The 13594-nt window shown below is 45.3% G+C and overlaps 1 protein-coding gene across 2 annotated transcripts in view; it reads right to left on the bottom strand.

The window, feature by feature from the left end:
* SOX6 (SRY-box transcription factor 6) overlaps positions 1-13003 on the bottom strand; it is a 640189-nt gene extending 627186 nt beyond the window's left edge. Inside the window, exon 1 of one of the 2 annotated variants that reach the window (XM_074230208.1) lies at positions 12852-13003. The gene's annotated coding sequence lies outside the window, so the exon portion shown is untranslated. Of the gene's footprint in view, positions 1-9302; positions 9358-12851 lie in introns of those variants that run through there. The other variant, XM_074230209.1, reaches the window with a different exon arrangement.
* Positions 13004-13594: the final 591 nt, after the last annotated feature.

Genomic DNA, 13594 nt, shown 5'->3' with positions numbered 1-13594 from the left:
TCTGTTTTTCAGCCTCAAGCCAATTTTAATCCTGCTTAGAATACAGAATAAATCTCCATATTGTTGGAAAAACACTATATAGCTAGCAACACAAATTGCTAACATTTCTGTAATTCATTAAGGCTTACAAAGACTTTGTGAATATAATTTTATTTAATGTTTAAAACAACCCTGGGAGGTAGGTACCTTTATTATCCCCATTTTACAGACAAGGAAGGAAGTCAGAGAGGCTAAGAAAATTGCCCCGAAGTGGTAGAAATAAAACCTAAGACAATAACCAATGTACTTGTTGACACTGATGTGTTGGGATCTGGAAGGCTGGACTTTCAAAAAAAGCATTGATGTAAAGCACCTGTGAATTCATACCTGACCCTGAGTTCAACAGCATATAGGCAGGTAAGAAAGACTCCAAAGTCAGGTCCCAGAAGAAGGCAAATTTTGTTTGGCACTGATACTGGGAGGGAAGTAAGTACCAGTCTTAATGCCTGGATAATGCTGCTGTCAATTTGTGTTATCCTGAATAGATGATTCAAGTCTTATATCCCTTGTAAAACTGAGAAAGAGAAGGGAAGAGCTAAGAGTAGAAGTGCTTTGGAACCACTGTTGTCAGTCAATAGTTGAAATTCCAATCTCATGGTCACCACAAAGCACTAAGAAATACCTGACAATACCTGATATCCTCTAAGGCCTAACTGAGCCTTATCTACAGGATATATATTCCTTAGTCTGATACTTAGGTTCTTGAAAGAATGACCTCAATGATATGATTATTCCCTCCAATAATATAATTCACTACCCATAAATATCCACAAGATTCTTATCCAGGCCTTTCATTAATTCTTCCACAGAGGGTCCATCCAACAAAGTAGCAGATTTCCTCTAGATCTTGAAAAAAGAATGTTGTGATATTTTTAAGAAAAGTTACCAAATAATTATTTGAGCATTCTCATTGAGCAGTGATCACCCATGGCATTCAGAGTACTTAGGAGTCCTCTAGAGGAGAGTACCAATAACAGATGAACAGTGGAATATAAGCTATTGGAGGGTAGAGACTTTTTCTAATAATAATTATTAATAATAATAGCTAGCATTTATGTAGCTCTTTAAAGTTTGCAAAACACCTGACAAATATTATGTCATATTAGCCTCATACTACTTTGGAAAGGAGATGCCATTCTCCCCATTTTACAGATGAGGAAACTAGAACAAGGAGAAGTTAAATAATTTGCCCAGGGTCACATAGTATCTGATATCAGATCACCTAATTCAGTTCCTGGAACATACTAGACTCTTTACATACACACACACATACACACACACACACACACACACACACATACACACACATCATGAATCGAATTGAACTTGATAAGTACTGAAGTACTAAGTACTAAAAGAAGCAGAGGAAGACTTACAGAGTATGGGCTGGATCTTCAGAGGATTTTTAGAAAGATATGGCTGAGAAGGGCTTGGTTTGAAATACCATGGATAGATTGTGATTTACAACAGAAGCAAGGATATTTCTGTGGATCAGATCACAAATCCATCCATGAATGGAGCAGCTCAATGTGAGGGACTGAGGCAAATTCCAAGTTTCAAATGAAGACTTATGAGAATTTTGAGAAACAAAATCTACTTAGCCTATAGAAGACAGAATGATGCCTTAACATAGGATCTTCATATAATTAATGAAAAATATCAGCTTCCTAAGACCGGAGCATGACAAAAGGGGGCTGAAAAATTCAGTATATAAGGAATTTTCTGATAATGACAGTTCCTAGTTTTCTGGTCAGTTTTCCAGGGGAACTCATAGAATCTTCTACTTTCCAAGCTTTTAAAACAAGGAAAGATCCCCATCTATTTAGAATGGGTTAATGTGAGCAGCCCTAAAAGAAAGGAAGAGTATTGAAATGACCTCTTGAAATCCCTTCCAATCCTAGAGATTCTGCAATTTTTTTTTAAATTTCTAAAATCTAGACTTCTATACTGTCCTTCTAAGCCCCCAAAAGAAAACTAATTTCTATTCCTCAGTAAGGTGACAGAGGGTTTCCCTTTACATAAAAACTAAAAACATGATCAGGTGGATGAAGTTCCTTCTCCTACAGAAAAAGCCTAGGAAGGTTACTAGGGGTACAATTCTTTAGCCCTTTGTAATTGCTTTCAGGGCAAGAGCATAAGGAATTCTCTTCTAGTGGAAGATATCATTTTGCAATTTTACTAGAAGCCCTTAATGGTGTCTTCCCTAAACGCAAGATAATAGTTTATTCATAAAGCAAGAATAATGATTAACATTTACATAGTACTTTATGGTTTCTAAGATTTTATATTATATTATATTATATATAATATATACATGTATGTGTATATATAATTACATATACCACAACAAGTCTGTGACATACTGTAAATAGTATTCATTCATTTTATGACTAGAGAAACTGAGGATGAGAGAAGGTAAGCAATGCCATGGTTAAAAGACTAGCCAAGTGTCAGTCTTCCAGGCTCCAAAGCCAATGTGATTTCCCCCAGACCTTAGAAACCTAATTGCTAAAAGGAAAGAACAAGACTTGTAACACTCTACAGAGAACCTGGCACATTACAGGTGCTCAATCAATATTACTTAATTATTTCTTTGCAAAGTACAAAAAGAAACACTTGCAACCGCACCTCAAAATTACTTTAAATTTACTCTTTTCCTTTCAATAAAACTTCAGTTCTATTTTGTTGTTGTTGCTGTTGATGATGTAATGGGCTCTTATCATTATAGGAAAATACAGATCTTTCATTTTCTTTTTCTAATTTTGTAAAGACAGAGTTTTTCCCCCAAAAATGGTAGGGGATGGGACATGGGGTATGAAACAAGGGATCTATCTATGATTAGTAAAGTTAAAATATGTGGAAAGAACTCTTGAAATATAACCAAAGCAACTCTCTGCACAGAAGTTAACTTTTATCTTTCCTATTAACTATTTTATCCTCCCTCTTTCTTTCACTTTATGATTTGACTATCAGAATACCTGTTTGCCCAGAGTCCTACAGCTTATATTTTCCCCAACAGAATTCCATTAATTAATTAATTAATTAAGACAGACACTCATGTATAAATAATTCTATCATTCATTCATTCATTCATTCCTTCACCATAAAAACAATATAACAGTTTCTATCATGGTGCAGTAGTAAATAAATAAATATATAAATAAATATAACTTCCCAATTTTGGGAATTGGGGTTCTGCCACTTAATATCTCTATATACCTTAAGTAAGTCATATGACCTAACTAGGTCTTAGTTCCCTTATCTGTTGAGTGAGGGAATTGGACCAGATCAACTCTCAGGTCCCTTCTAGATCTAACTCTTTGATCTTGTGTGCAAACTTTGTTATATGCAGTGTAGGAAACATAAATAAGAAGACATGTAAGCTCTTAGAGGACAGGCATCATTTCTCCTTTGTGCCTTTGGTATCCCCGGTACCTAGTGAAATGTATGGCATAGAGTATGTGCCAGTCAATTGAATTATGTCCCCTTCTTGGATTTTTACAATGAAGTATATTTCACAGATTCCAAAGACTAAATAAATTGTTTTTGAAAATCACCACATAGTCGTTTTCTCTTCTAAGAATTTTTGATTTTGTTTTAGATACACTTTAAATTGTTCTATTTGTATATCATTAATCCAGCTACCATCTTTGCTGTTTGTTCTTCTCTCCCTCTTGAAACCAAAATAGAAGGAAAGATAAAAATGTGTCTCAATGTGGACATATTACTTAAGCTTCTTCATAACAAAATTTGGGTTGACTTGCTTTTCAATGGAAAGATAAAAACTAAAATTTCATCATAGGGAATCAACACTCCTTGGAATTGCTAGGAATTTTATGTCATTGAAAGCAATAGGTGGTAAAAAGAGTATTTGGGAAGGCATCTTTTGAAAATTTCAAGGAAAGAAAAGATTGAGGGAAAAACTGGAACATGAGACAAAAATCCAGGTTAGAAAACAGAACCCTAGTTTATATACTACACTGACCATTTTATAATGCATGCTGAATTAACCAGGTATTGTATGTGCCTTTATAGGTTATGTCAATGACAGAAACTGTTCAGTATCAAGTTAATATGTTTAAGCAATTTGTTCCAAAATATTCGTCCCTTTTAAAGGCTATCATAATAGCACATGATGACTTTTATTTACCTATGCTTCCATCCCCCCAAAATCTCACAGGGCTTTACAGAATACCATTTACCAGGAAATGAAGCTTGGAACCGATGAAACACACCAACCAATCCCATGTAGACCATAAGTATTTTATGAGAGATGGCAAAGTAAGAAAATGAAATTTAAAAAAAAACCAACAGTAGCATGAAGAAGCAAATATAATTGCAAACTGAGAATCTAATCTAAAGATCAAGATTGATTACAAAAGGGACTACTAGGTATGAAAGTTTGACCACAATATAAGGGACTTTGGTTTTCCCATAGCCCCCATACTTAGCATTTGAGCCTATTTAATTTTCTCAAACTTTGTCTGATGTTCTATTGTGTTCTGTCAGAACATAATGGGGAGAGAGAGCAAACTCACAATTCCCATCAAAGGACAAAGAGACATTTTAAAGGGTTAGAATGAAAATTTCTCTATGATTTCCAAAGAATGCTTTCTTTGTAAGTTTGGGATTAAATGTGAAAATAGCATGAAAAAAGTCTAGCATATACTTACTACCTTTGCTAGAAGGTGATAGAAGGTATTGAGAGAATCTTGTCTGTTCATTTTAAAAATCTGAGTTTGGGGAAATCATATGCATGGAAATGAGGATTAGGGAATGTATTTGTATTGTCAAACAAAAGGAACTATGCCTAAGTATACCCTGTCGGTTTCTTTTTAATATGGTTTATTAGTTTATAATAGATTCTAATGTTGACAATTAACCTCAGAAAATAATTCACATTGTGCACCAGCACCACCCTTCCAAAATCAAATGCCATTTTTTTTTTGAAGAAAGGAGTAAAATGTGAGTGATATATGAGGGGGTCTCAGAGAAACAAGAAGAGATTCTGAATATAAACAAGCTATCATTCTGGTAAAAGGAAATACAAACAACCAGAATAAAAATAGTTGATGCACAAAAGCCATAATGAGGGGGTAGCTCAAAAAATAACTTCTACTTTGAATGGTTTGGATGAAATACAAATTATCCACAGAAAAGTGTGGACTGGCATAAATGTTTGTACAAAATTATAAGTGTATTTTGAGAAGTATGCAAGAGGCAACCGCCTGCATGATGCACAAGGTCCCAGCAACGCTCTGCCTAAGTGCTGGTGCAGAGTCCAAACCACTGCATTTTAATTACCATGCAGCCTCAGATATATTGCCTTTGATATGGAAATGTTCTTGTTCTCTCATCTTCACATATGGTCTCATGCACAGAAATCTTTATCTGATTCATAAAAAATAAACTAGAATCCAATCTCAACACCTGACCTCAGTGCTTAGAAGTTTTTTACTAAGCATGGTGTCACTATAAAAAGAATGGCTAATATTGGTGTAAAGTTGGATATTTTGAGCAATGATATTAAGGATTTGCTGTTAAGGACTGAATCAATACTGTATCTCTGAGGTTTGAGGGTTTCATGTTGCCTTATGTTAGACTACCACAGATAGGAGGAATAACAGACCAGCCCCTGTTTGGAGGTGAGGGAGTCAATAGCAGATTTAAATGAGATCCCATCTTCTGACCTCCACCCACAAAGCTTCCATGGATATTTTGCCTTAACTACAGTCAACGAAAGCTCAACACCTGAAAAGCTCCAAATACATCTTCTAGTTTAAGCCAAAAGGCAAATATTAAACTGAGTTGCCCTATCTAAGCAAAATAATTCTCTGAGAGATGGAGTTAACATTTGAGGAGATTAAGTCGTTCACCCTCTTGTACAGAATTGGGAAAATGAGTATACTGCTCCTATAAGTGGATAATTAATATATAATAAGAAACTTGTGAAAGGAATGAAGTTTCTTGATCAAATGCATATCAAAATAATTGATTTTCAGACCAAAACTGAGGGACCCCAGACTGAGAAGTATGCACTATGTGTGTAAATGTGTTTCCTTCTAATGGGACTTACTTTCTCATTTAAAAAAAAAATGAACCATGATAAGGTATAGAAACCTTTTTTTTTTTTTTTTTTTTTTTTTTTTAGAATTAAGTATTTTCACAGTCCTTAGAATGCTGGCTGTTGTGAAGGAAGGGAGCCTAACAAGTTCTGATTCTTTTTGAGGTGTTTTTTTTTGAGGGGGGGGAGTGAGAGGAAAGGAAAGACACTCCTTAAAATAATAAGCAATCCAGATCCAGGGATGTAAGATCCATTTCTTGCTCTAAGAGACAAGGGTTTTTAAAATATGCCCTTACTCTTCCTCAAAATTCCCACTGCATATCTGTTCACCCTGATTCTAAATAACCAATATAACCTAATAATTTTGAAATCACCAAGATTGATTTTAATATGGAATGATATGACCCACATAACCTCATGACAGCAGATAAGCCAGCCCATCTGTAAATCATCTTGCTTCAGGTTATCTGTGTTTTATCATTTCTAGTACCTGTCTGTGCCTGATATGGTACTCTCAGACACATTAGTCTGATGGAATGTTTCACCTGACTTCAAAAACGCCAATTGATATATGGGCATCTCATACTGTATTTAAACAAATAGCTCTTTGATAAACCCAATTTTCAGGCAACCTCACTTTTATGCAATGTCTAGTCTGTGAAGTTTACAAAGGCTGAAACAAATCTGAATATAATTCTGCTATGGTTGCTTTCTCTAGCAAGCAAAAGTATTCCAACTCAGAGGAAGAAAAATAGCCTGACAAAAATGAAGAGTTGAGACAATATAAAAAAAGGATGGCAAAAGCCAGTGTGTGTACTGACTCCTGTTCAAAAGGAAATTCATTTATTCTGTACCTATTGTACTAATTGAAAGAGAATTATTTAAAACTTCACTGACTCCTTGAATATAAGATGGATATATGGAGCAGTTTCATCAATACCAAATAACCCAGTGGCTCCTAAAAGAGGTCAAACTAGAAAATGACATGAAACAACAACCATGTCACGAACATTTATTATTTATCTTTTAAAGAAATAACATGTATCTGAAATCATTTTTAAGTCATAAATGCTAGTTATGGTAAGTATGTATCTAAAGTATTTTGTTTTTATGAGGGGAAAAATACGTTCTTTTCTAAAACTAAAGAAAAAATATATGTAATAAATTAGATATATTCACTTTCAATCATATAATCCATGGTAGCTTCAGTTGAAAGGTTCTGGCATCTGATATTCCTTTATTAATTTCTGGTTTTTATCAGAAATTAATGTTTTTACAATATAAATGTCATAGAGTGACTATGCAATGTGCAGTAATAGGATTGTCACCCCCACCCCACAGCTCCCCTGCAAAAAATATCAGCAAATTTTGCTATATTAAAAAACCAAACATATGATATACATATATATTATATAATATGTACACACATATAAAGCCTTCCCTTGTCTTTGGTTCATCAGTATAGTATCTTTATTACCCAGGTTTATCATTGTGTCTAAAAGAATAAGGGGGAAGGGGGATGGGAGGTGTTAGCAAGAGTGAGAAAGAGGCAAAAAAGGATGTCAGTTTGCTTAAGGGATTAAGGCCCTACCATTTGATGTCTGCATTTCTGGTCCCTGCTTTAGTAGTAATAAGCTGCATCCTAACTCCTGGAACATATATGCCTTGGAGTTTTTTCAGACTGGGCAAGGAACTACCTGAGATCCGATCTCCTAATTTATTAGGCCTTCATAAGCCTGGTGCCTGTGGCTCACATGGGCACAGGAAGATTGTCACGAGATCCCAGACATCACACGTATGTGGTATGGATGTCTGGCTGTATCTTCACCGGCCCATGAGAATCCCAGTGAAAACTTTTGCTTACTGTTCACTGCCATATAAAAATTATAATGGGGGAGGGAGGAGTGCAGCTCCTTGGTCCATTAGCATTGTAAACTGTCCCTCTATTTTAACTGCAATCTTCCTTAGCAGTGGAGAGAAAGGCCAGTCCCTATAGCTCCCCCTTTTAAAATGGGGAGGGGGGAGAGCGGAAAGGGGAGACACACGAACGCACAGAGAACCACCAGGAGCTCGGGAAGTGTGGCCTAGACACTTAGAGGAACTCAAGCAAGGAGGGGAAGGGCAAGCCAAAGTGTTGGCCCTCTTTCCAAGGTGCCTGAAGCGAGTGACCCGCCAAAGGTCACGGTCACGGTTACAGAAAACTACTCCTAGGTCAGACCCCGGAGGCTGGAAACTAAAGGGGGCGGGGCCCCGGGCCTGGGGAGAGCCAGGGCCACCAGGCTGGGTGGGGACAATGGGGACAAGCAGCTGCTGTTCCCCCCGTGCCAAGGAGGCCGGGGAGTGGGACTGAGGTTAAGGAATGGGGGGAATGAGGACAATGGGAGGAGGAGGGAAGGCTCGAGGCCGATGTGGGAGCCGAGGCGGCCCCGAGCAGGCTCGCAGCCTTTCTTCCCTCCCCTCCCCCGGCCCCACACTGGCCGCACCCGCTCGGCCTCGAGGGGGAAACTTGATGCGGCAATCAGGACAGCGAGATTTACTGGGACAGGGGCCCGCCGGCTCCGGGCGCATCTCCTGGGATGCTGGCCGCCTTGAGCTCGTGCCGGCTCGCCTGTCCTGCCCCGTCTGGAAGGCGTGCAGGGGATTCACCGCGAAGGGAGAGGGGCAGGGAGCGCACCCCAGCTAAGTCCGGGAGCTCCAAGTCGGGCCCTCCCCAGCCCCTCGGACTGCCCAGGCGCCCGCCCGGCTGCCTGCGGGGAAGTCCCAGGGCTTTTAGCTAGCGGCAGCCCCGCTCTCCGGGACTGGCCCGAGCTGGGAGGAAGGACACCTCCTTCCTGACGGGCTGTTTCGCTTTTTATTTCTTTTCTCTCCTCTTCCGTCTTTTAACCTGGACCGGGCCGAGGTCCGCTGCCCACCCGGCTGGAAGTTGAGCCGCTCCTCCTCCTCCTCCTCCCCGGGGCTCTTCCCTGCCCGGGGTGGGGGGGTAAAGGAGGATGGAAGCGGGCCGGCGAGCCTGGCCCGGCCGGTGGCTCTCCCGGTGCCCAGCGTGGCCGGCCCGGTCGGAGCGAACCGGACCCGCCGCAAGGGGCCGGCCCCAAGTCCCTCGCAGCTCTAGCCGGGGGGCGCAGGGGACTATGTGCTGAGTGCGCAGGCTAATTATATACGTGGCATTTGGGTCCTGGACAGCCCACGGCCACCTTACCTTATGAGGAATAGTCAGCCCCAGCAACTGTTCAAAACAAAATGCCATCGCGGGATCAGCTGCGCCCGCACCGGCCAGCCCGCCCGCCCGCCCGCCAGTCCGGCCGGCCGGCCGGGACCCGCTTCCCCCCCACACGCGGTCCGGTCACACTCAGCGCAAGAGTGTGGCCTGGGGAAACAAAGTTGTGGGCAGCGGCAGGGACCGGGACGATCGGGTCGGGCCGGAGCGGGCCGGGCCGGGCCGGGAGGCGGGCACACAAGCCGTGCCTGCCAGGTGGCCCGCTCCCTCCGGGCACTCTGGAGCCCCAGCCGCTGACCTCATTATTTTCCCCTAAAATCCACCTCCTATAAATAGGCTAGGTAGTGGGTGGTGGTGTTTTTTTCTTCTTGGTACTAGAATGAAATGCTAGGTATGGGTTACTATTTATAATGAGCGGATGATAATGCAAACTGAGACCCACCAAAGGGAGAAGGTGCGGGGGGGGGGGGGGGAGACGTCCACACCCCCTCCAGCCTAAGCGCAAAGCCCGCAGGAGACAGTGAGCAATGCCGGCGAAAGTAGTGCGAATGAAGCAGCCTTGGCCCGGGCTCGGAGGGCACAGCGGCGGCCGCCGAGAGGCTGGAATGCACTGGGAGGGCACAGTTGACTAGGAAACTGGTTGCAGTCTGAGCCCTCCGCCGGCCCAGCAGCACCCCCGGCAGCGCGGCCGGGAGAACTTGTCTGCGCCAGGGGAATGCCCAGAGGCTCCAACTTGAAGAATAAAGTAGCCTGGAAGGAAAAAGGATCCCCGGGGCTGGAACTCAAGCCGGCCTTTCCCGGACCACCTGAAACGTCCGGCCGTTTTAACAAAATGAAGGTTTTCAAATTAACCAATGCTCCAATAAACCAAAAAAAAAAAATAGCCGGAAACAAATTCCTCTCCTCTGCTCCAAACATGTCATTTTTCTTTCAAAAACAAAACAAAAACAAAAAAATCAAAGCCCCAAAATGTTGACCGGACAGCACCAGAGATCAACCAGAGCACGGCTGATCCGGCCTCTGCGGTACCCTTCTCCATCAACACCCCCCCCCCAACCCCCGCGCACCCAGACCGCTGCTCCCCGGCGCCCAGACACAACACTAACAGCCTTTTCACAAGCCATTTCCAATCTCTGTCCAGTTCTAGAAAAGAGAGGGAAAGCAATTCCCCGAGGAGCACAGCAGTCTGTTCAGCACCGGAGGAGCTGAGCTCCCCCGCCCCCCAGTTAGGGCCCCGAGGCCCTGCACAATTTAGCCCAGCCCAGGAGAACTGGGAGCAGAACTGGCTGCAGCGTGCAGCCCCGCAGAAGCCCCGGGCGACGGAGCCACGGGCTTTAGTCCCCCGCAGGGAACTCGAAGTGGAAGGGAGGGTAGAAGGGAAATGCCCCAGCCCCTAGCTGCTCTGCAGTCAATGTGTCGGGCCGGACCCCCTTTCCTACCACCATCAGACACACACGCGGCCAGAGGCAGCCACTGGAGAGTTGTCCCCTCCTCTAACATCAGCAGGCAGCTGTCCTGGAAGGACTTAGAAGAATTACCACCAATTCTGGATCTGACTTGTTTAGGGTTCGGTGTGTTTATTCCGGGGGAAGGGTAGCTCATGAATGAAATATCAGAAAATTGAGTGGGGGGCGATGGGGAGGGGGGGCAGGAGAGAGGAAGGGGAGCCAGAAAACTGGGAAGAAGCGAAGCGTACAGGAGGCAGGTTGCACCGTGTCCAGGCAGCTAAGGTGGCTAAGGCCACGAGGAAAGTGGGGTGGGGGGAAAAGGGGGAGGCATATATTTTCTAGCGATCCGGGTTTTCCAGAAACTCAAAGCAAACCTGGCTACAGATAAACCCCGGAGGAAGCTACATCACTCTATTTCTTATAGTAACCGCAAACAGCATCCCAAGTTTACAAACCAAATTGAGGGGGAGGGAAGGGGGGCGTCGATGGGGGGGGGGCGAGTAAGGAAGTAGAGTGATAAGAAGCAGAGAAGCCCAGCCCCTTCCTACCCGGCAAACACCAATGGCTTCCGCAAACTATACCCATGAACTCTGGAGGAGAAACATCTCAAAACTTTGAAGGAAAACAAAACCCCTAGAAAACTTATTTTTGTATTTAGTCTGTAATTGGGAAGGGGTGAAGGGGGGGGGTTGTTCACAGCTCACCCGGAAAGCCCGATTTGTCCAGGTTTGGGTATTGTCTACTTACTTTCGGATCAGCCCCAGAGAAAGGGTTTTCTCTTAATTTACGGCTTATGCATTCTTTTAAGGTCGATTTACATGACCTCCGGCTACAACTAAGGCAGCCCAGAAAGGCTCTGCAGCCGTCAGTCGGCCAAACCCTCAATTAAAACAATCTTCCCTCCCCCCCTTCTGCTGGTGTGGATGGATAGGCCTCTCCAGGGGTGAGTCTCTTGGTCTGCTTTGTTGAAGCTCGGTTTTAGTTTCGTTGAGATTGTTGTTACTGTTTAATATCACCGACAGGGATGTGGTATTAGTTAGAAAGTTTTGCAGTCTAACTTTCTCCAAACCTCTGCCTGCAGAGAGATAAGAAGGCTCCAGGCTGACAAAGCCCCCGGACGCTGCCCTCTGGCGGGAACACGAGGCACTGCCGCCCAGGGGTCCAGTCTGAACACAGAGGACACACGCACGTACAGGGCTGGCTGGCTAGCTGGCTACACCACACACACACACACACACACACACACACACACACACACACACACGGAACTACAACCGAGAGCTACGTCCTATTCCTCGATTAGACACTTGAAGGCAAACTGGGACGAAATCACCTACCTCAAACTTCTGGGAGACTTAGGAGAGAGGCACAGCCACCTGACCTCTTTTCCATATCATTTGTATCGATCTCTTTCCCATGTAGGTAAACAAATCCTTGCGGGCAGGGGAGCCGAAGGATGGGTAAGGGGGCCGGAAAGAAAGGACAGATTTGCAGCCGGATACTTGGGATGGCGATACCAGCTTTCTGGGGTCTGGGGTGGCCGGCTCTGGCTCTCTCCCTGCCCCTCTCCCTGCCCCTCTCCCTAGTTTCTTAAGCACAGTTATCCGCTGCTAGACCATGTGTTTTCTCGCGGCCGGGGATCTTAAGGGGGGGTGGGGGGAGGGAGGGAGGGGGGCGGAATAAGAAAGACCGAAGCCCGCCACACGGGTCTGTCAGCTCCTCGGAAACAGGGCGCAACTCTCCGGGAGGGAGACCCGGCAGCCCCCCCCCCCGCCCTCCGCCGCCCCAACTCCCCCTACCCCCCGCAGCCACCCGCCCCGCCGAAGTCCGGAGAACCGAGCTGCTCCGGCCGCCGCCGCTCCCCGCTCATCCCCACTCCGGGCCCGGGCAACTGCCCCCAGAGCCCCGGGGGAGGCCGGGGAGGACCGGAGCCGGGAGCGCCGAGCGGCCGGAGCCGCCGCGAGGCCCGGCTCGGCCTGGCTCCCCGGCCCCATCCCCCTCCGGCGCCCCAACAGGTAGCGAGCGCACAAAGAGGCCGCGCTCTCTGGCTCCGGCTCTTCCTCGCTCGCTCCGTCCCGGTTACCTGGGCGGGCTCCAGGATGGTACCGCACCGGAGGGCTCCTTGTGCGCTGCGCCTCGGAAGTCAATGGCATTAAGGAAAGGGGGAAAGAGACAAATAAAAAATAAAAAGAAAAAAAGAAAAGAAAAGGGGGGGATCGATGCTAAGTCAATTAGGCACACGCCCGGGGTGGGGGTGGGGGCGAGTAACCCTCCCCCCCCCCCGCGCCACAGCCAGCCCAGCCCGTTAACTCGAGTCTGCGGGGGGCGTCCGGGCCGGGAGCGGGGCTCACTGGCTGGCAGAAGTTTGAGAGCGGGGTGCCGGGAGGTGGGCGCGGAGCGGGGTTACTAAGGGCTTTTCCCCCTGAAACAAGTGAAGGCGATGGTTAGTGCTGTCAATCTTGGCAATCAATGTGAGCGGCCATGTCGTAAGTATTCAAAGCATTTCCCGTCGTGCAACATCAGAAAGTGAGTGGCCAGGGCATTGATCTGAGAGAGGGAGAGGAGGCAGGGCTCCCCTCCCAGACAACACAGGCAAGATGAGACAAGAGGCAGAGGGAGGGAGCCAGCCAGGCAGGCAGGCAGGCAGGCAAGCAGGCAGGCAAGGAGGGAGGGAAGGAGGGAGGGAGAGAGGGAGAAAGGAAGAGAGGGAGGGAGAGAGACACACAGAGGGAGAGAGACTGGGGAGGCGAAGGGAAGGGAGAGCCAGCAGGGCAGAGAGCGGCGGCGGGAGACTGCAGGCTGGAACAGGAGAAAGAGAGAGAAAAC

The sequence above is a fragment of the Macrotis lagotis genome, chromosome 3 (genome assembly GCF_037893015.1).
Source record: "Macrotis lagotis isolate mMagLag1 chromosome 3, bilby.v1.9.chrom.fasta, whole genome shotgun sequence".
NCBI classification, from domain to species: Eukaryota; Metazoa; Chordata; class Mammalia; order Peramelemorphia; family Peramelidae; genus Macrotis; species Macrotis lagotis.
The sequence above is the reverse complement of the archived record's forward strand: the minus strand, read 5'-3'. Positions and strand labels throughout refer to the sequence as shown.